This window comes from Haplochromis burtoni, unplaced genomic scaffold, assembly GCF_018398535.1.
Source record: "Haplochromis burtoni strain Fernald_Lab_line unplaced genomic scaffold, NCSU_Asbu1 Contig_52, whole genome shotgun sequence".
NCBI lineage: Eukaryota > Metazoa > Chordata > Actinopteri > Cichliformes > Cichlidae > Haplochromis > Haplochromis burtoni.
In genome coordinates this window covers 2687200-2693504 of record NW_024582413.1, presented here as the reverse complement: position 1 = coordinate 2693504, position 6305 = coordinate 2687200, and the positions used below count along the sequence as shown (strand labels likewise).

The window sequence follows — 6305 nt, the reverse complement described above, 5'->3', positions numbered from 1 at the left end:
TTATTTATAGTTAGATAACTGAAAAGGCGTACCAAACCCAAGGCCTACCAAAATTTCCTAGAAAGAGATAAAGCATCCAAAATGTTAATGTGAAAACAAAACTCCTGAAAGGAGAAAGACATAAAAGCAGCTATAAGAACAGAAGGAACAAAGAGACAAAACAAAGAAAGAACAGATGTAGAAAGATGAAAGATGAGCTGATTGCTGGTGTCATGAGGAAAATGTAGGCTCGTTATTTATGTTACAGAAACACAGAGATGAGACCAGGTGTAAGTTTAATTAAAATAATTTCTGAAGATGATATTGATGCATGTAAGCATTTGTAGCAACTGGAGAGGATGGAGACCTTATTGCTGATCTCTTTAATCTCGCTTACGATTATTACAAAAAACAAGCAATACCTGAAAAAAAAATATGGTAAACATGTGCATTAGTGTTTGTGTTTGTGCTCAATAATGCCCCTCAGGTGCCAGAGGCAGACAGAGGACCCAGGAGTCTTGGGGCACACGCAGCCCTCCAAACAGTACTGAAGACCGAAGTCCAGTCTTAATTTCGTTAATCTAATGAAAAAAACAATTTTCCAAAATTTGTAAGATTTATCTTTATTCAAGAGAACGAAACCAGTATGTCAAACACTGGTCATGATTTCTGAGCTCATATGCGACCCTTTACACTCCAACAAATAGTGTTATACGTGTGAACAACACTGTTTTGCAAAGTGGTGAAAGAAGCGGGTGAGTAAAAGCCATAATCCTCCTTAATATTGGATTCATTAATGTAAATACTACTTATATACATCATAATTAATTATTAGAGTTTTTTACTTTCAGATGTGCAAATAATAAATTACTAGCTACAGCTTTAAATTAAATGGTGTATGGGGTATAAAGTATAACATCTGCATCCAAATTTTAGAGAAGTAGATGCAGAATACTGAAGTACGTTAAATCTGTAGTTCAGTAAAATAACCTAACTAAATGTACTCATTAAATTTCAATATGATTCTATCTATGCTGTCATCTAGTGGGTACTGGATACTGCACATTTAGCAGTACTCCAGTCCAAAAGCATTCCTTGAGCAGGGCATAAGTAGGAACCAATCATATTTTACGCCCCCCTCTGGGCATGCCCCTGTCCATCTCCATGTCTAGTACTGGTTAGCATAATCATTATTATTTATAGTTAGATAACTGAAAAGGCGTACCAAACCCAAGGCCTACCAAAATTTCCTAGAAAGAGATAAATATTTGGGTAATGAATTGGGAAGTTGATGAATGAAAGAAATAAAAAGAAATATAATGATTTTTGTGTTATGAGAGAAATGAAGAATAAAATATGAGGAATTATTTAAATTTGAATTAGAGAGTGGGAAGTATAATGTATTAGTAAGTGGGATATAAGGATATGGTAGAGATTTGTATTTTGTATAGAAAAATTTGATGTAAAATATTGGAAGAGGTATAAGGAGATTAAGAAATTAAAAAATGGATTATTTTAAGTAAGAAGATAAATAGTTTTTTGTATAGTGTAGTAGTAGAAAAGGAATAATTTATTAGGGGTATAGATAGGATAGAGGAGTGTATGAAGGTTTTAGATGTGTCATTGATAAAAAAAGTGATATTAAATGCAAAGTTATATATAAAATTGTATTGAAAGTTATAAGAGGGAATGGTAGTGAAATAAATAATTTGATTAGAGTGTGTTTGAAGGGTGAGATTAAATGAAAGGAAGGGATAGAGGATGAGAGTTAAATGATGTTAGGAAGTGAAAAGCGGTATATGAAGTGGATGTATATAAAGAATAAAGGAATATTATGATGGAAAGTAGGAAAGAGTAATATGAGTGAGATAGAGATAAAAAAAAAAAAAATAAAAAAAAAAAGAGTTCTGCGCTGACACATATTTGGGAACAGAAAAACTTACCTGATATATTATAGAGATGATTTAAAGTGAATAAGTTATATGTAAGTAATATAGAAATATTAAGATATAAGTTTATAAAGATATTAAAGAAAAAGTATGAAGAAGTGTGAAGAAAGAGTTGATTATTTTATAAATAGATGATAATTAATGTGGAAAGATTCTTAATATTTTGTCATACCCTATTTTATTTGTTTATTTTGTAAATTAAAGATTGTATTCAGAGGTATGTATGTATATGTTACAGATGATATGAGAAATTTATTTGAGTTTGGGGAAAGGAAAGAAGAAGTTGTAGTATTTTTAATAGAGAGAGGAGATAATTAGTGAGAGGTAAAGATGAGATGAAATAGATGGATGAATATTAATGGAAGGTGTAAAACATGGTTTTAGTTGAAAATGAGAGAAGGTATGGGATTATATGATAGGAAGTTGATGAGGAATTAGGATTGGGTGTATTAAATTAGGAGATATTATATTGAGTTGATGTATAATTAGAAAGTATTGTTATTATATATAATAAAAGGATTTTAACTATTTTTATATGATTTAGTAAAATGGTTGAAGTTTAGAAGTAAGTGATTAAGTATATAATTTGATATAATATATGTTATAAGTAGGTGTATATAGAGATATTTAGAGAAATATAATGATTATGTTTGTGGATGTAGGTGAGGGTGTTATGTGTGTAGGAGGAAAAGATACTGTAGATATTTGTAAAAAGATATATGTTTGTGAGGTTTAATAGGGGGTACATTTAAAAATTGTATGAAAGATGGTGGAGAGATAGTATAGTGAATTAAGAAAATTTAATAGTTTAAAAATTTTTATTTAAAATGTGTTGAAATGAAGTAGAGTTGTAAAAAAAATACTTATATAATTATCATTTAAGAGTAAGAAGGTTAATGTGATTTATTAGTTGTGAGATATGATCATAAGTTAGATTCAGTTATAATATTAGATTAGAAGAGTGTGAAATAAAAATAAATAATGTAATAAAATGAAAAGAAATAAGTAAAAAAAAAAAAATTATTAGTTAAGATTTTATTTTGTAGGTAGTAAATCCAAGTGGGTAAGAAATTTACTAAACAAAGATAATATTAGAGGTTTTCTGATTAAACTAAATTACGGTGGAAACATTTTCTGTTTTGATATTGGCTAAACCGAATCTATCTGATGAAGCAGACTGTAAGGTCATAGTATGATTCATACATATGAATGATAGAAAAGAATAAACTGGTTTAAAGTGAATCTTTATATTGTAAATGAATTTCACTACATTGAGACTTAAATGTAGTGAATGCTGGTAGAGTTAGTATATGGTTGAAAATGGATATTGGGTATTTATGTTGGAAACGTTAAAATTAAAAATTATTAGATTTAGTGGAATCAGTGGAAGAATATTGGTAAATTATATTCCAATCTGTTATATTCTTGTGTGTGAAGATACGGATTTTGGTTGAGTACCGTGTTTGTGCTATAGAAAATGAAATAGGGATTGAAGTTTTGTTTGAAACGATGTAGCAAGATACATGCAAGTATGATGAATTTGTTACATGAAACGCATGTGGGATGCGTATGACGTTCATTTATATAAACAAGCAATGGTGGTGACACAGTTAATGACAAAATGCAGCCTGATTTGTATAAATTAGAAGGGGATAATTTTGGAGAAATGAGGAGATAGCTACTTCGTACAAAAAAGTCGTGCTGATTGAATGACTATACGCAGTCTAAACTAATGTTTCCCCCGAATATAAAGTCTAATTACTAAAAACATTAACTATAAAAGTACATAGAGAATACAGGTAAAAAAGTATGTCATGCAGCGACAGCCTAATAATTATGTAAATAAAGGGAATTCGCCCCCAGTGAGACCCGCCCGTGGGATACTCAAATCTTCAAGTATATATGCTCTATTGGCAGGATGTGTGTTTTATACAAAATTAATTTAAAAATCAACCGGACTCCTTCATTAATGTGTAGTGATGTAATGCAGGAGGTATTATTGAAGAGCAACTACAGTCATGGATTCCTGATGAATGAGAGCCTACACAGACATCTCTTCTCACATAACAGGCCTTTTCACAGTAGAAGAATAAATTAAAAATATCAAACTGAATAAATACAGCTGTGTGCTCTGCCATTGTTACTGCTGAATATCATGGAACCACCTTTAACATTATAAATCACACACTACTGTGCTTTAACAAGTACATGTTAAAATGTCTTTTGCAGAAATCACTATTCATCTTTAACCTTCTTAGTTGCTTTTTTATAATATAACCACTAGATGGCGCCAAATTACAAAAGGCTATGGGTCAGTAAATGGAGTTATTAGGACAGGTTTTAATAAAATGGTGTACTGCAATTCTGTGTTTTTCCTTTTTTTTTCTTTTTTATATATTTCCTCTGTTTTGTCCTGGTGCTGTTGCTGTACACCAACAGAAGATATAGCTCTTATTCTTCTTCGTTGGGTGTGTATTGTGTATAATGTGCTTCATCATTTTCAAATTTATTAAAAATCTGAAAACTTGAATATTGTTACCCAAGTCCTGTGCTGATGGGACTTTTATTACTTATTATAAAGCCCGACTTCAGACATGCATAAGCAGGTAACATTAATGTGACTAAGTCATTTTGCTCTAGAGGTATTTTCTTCAGGCCTCAATGTTTAGAGTGTTAGAAAAACACCTGGGATATTAATTAGCAGCACACTCATTATCAGATTGTTAATATTAATGCAACAGTGCTCATGTATCATGTCTGTTTTAGTTGCAGTGTTTATGACTTAACCACAGACTTTGTCCTTTAACACATCTCTGTATAAAGCTTTTCTATAGCCCCTCCAAACGTTTATGTAAGGAGCCATTGTGATGAAAAGAAAGAAAAAAGCAAAGATATGTTTTTTGGGGAGGGGACATTGCATATTTGTACATTTTTTAGGTTTAAAAGATTAAAATATGAAAAGGCTAAAAGTCTAACCGCTAACAAAGAGACACGTTTTCGTGTAAAAACCAGCAGTCCCATCACAAGTTTCTAAAATTAAATCTAACATGAAAACTTGGATGTAACCGGAACTGCAGCTGATTAAAGTGAAAGAGTAGATACGTAGAAGTAAAGCGGTCCTGTTCCTCCAACGATTCTTTTAAAGTCGCTGGGTGTGTCTTTAAAATCGTTTCTTCCGTGTTTTGTTCTAGTCTGTCACTTAATCAGTACATATAAGTATTTTACTACATGCACTCTAAAAGTTTTCCGTGCACCATGAGCCGCCTTACCTTGCCTCAGACATCTTCTTCTTCTCTGTGTGTTGTGTTGAGGTCCTCGCGGAGGTCTCACCTTTATCTGCGCAAAGGAAACAAGAACAGGATGGATCTGAAGCCCGCAGTCCAGCTGTTGTAGAAATTAACAAGCTCCCAATACCACGCCTCGAGTGGACGTGCTGAAATAACTGCATACCCACTCAGTAATTAAACTGCATGGTCACAAATGTTAAGTTTCGTTTTCATTTCTCCACATTATGAGCCACACCTGTTTGTGTAACACCTTGGATCATCGACAGTCAGCTGACTTTTGTTTGTTAAGGAGGGTGAAAAAGTTTAGTAGCGACATTTGACGTTCAAGCAACAACAACAACTTGCTCGTCTTGATTAACTGGTTTCCTGATGCTGCCTTCAAGTGTTATCGGAAAATAAAAGTGGTGACTGAAAGGACTTTTCTTAATGAAAACACAACAAACATGTTCCCCCTTAAATTGTAAAGAATTTTATGATACAGTGTTTAATGTACACCGTGTTTTCCTGAAAATGTCCCGATTCTCAGCCAAGTATTTATCAGATTTTTTTTTTCTTTTTCTTTCTCTTTTTTTTTATCCACGTTTCCCTTCCAAATAAACTTGAACACACCACCTCAAAGTACGGGGGAGACGGATGTACATGCATAATCGAAACTAACCCATCCTGTCACAATCCTGCGGGGGGGTTTCCCGGGGGGGGGGGGGGGTGAAGCATAACACTATTTAACATCAAGAGAACGAAACCAGTATGTCAAACACTGGTCATGATTTCTGAGCTCATATGCGACCCTTTACACTCCAACAAATAGTGTTATACGTGTGAACAACACTGTTTTGCAAAGTGGTGAAAGAAGCGGGTGAGTAAAAGCCATAATCCTCCTTAATATTGGATTCATTAATGTAAATACTACTTATATACATCATAATTAATTATTAGAGTTTTTTACTTTCAGATGTGCAAATAATAAATTACTAGCTACAGCTTTAAATTAAATGGTGTATGGGGTATAAAGTATAACATCTGCATCCAAATTTTAGAGAAGTAGATGCAGAATACTAAAGTACGTTAAATCTGTAGTTCAGTAAAATAA

At 32.5% G+C, this 6305-nt stretch overlaps 1 protein-coding gene across 1 annotated transcript in view; it reads right to left on the bottom strand.

The window, feature by feature from the left end:
- Positions 1–5591, bottom strand: part of apol (apolipoprotein L) — an 11177-nt gene extending 5586 nt beyond the window's left edge. The window contains exon 1 of the mRNA XM_042220656.1: positions 5532–5591. The gene's annotated coding sequence lies outside the window, so the exon portion shown is untranslated. The remainder of the gene's footprint in view (positions 1–5531) is intronic.
- Between the last annotated feature and the right edge of the window lie 714 nt (positions 5592–6305).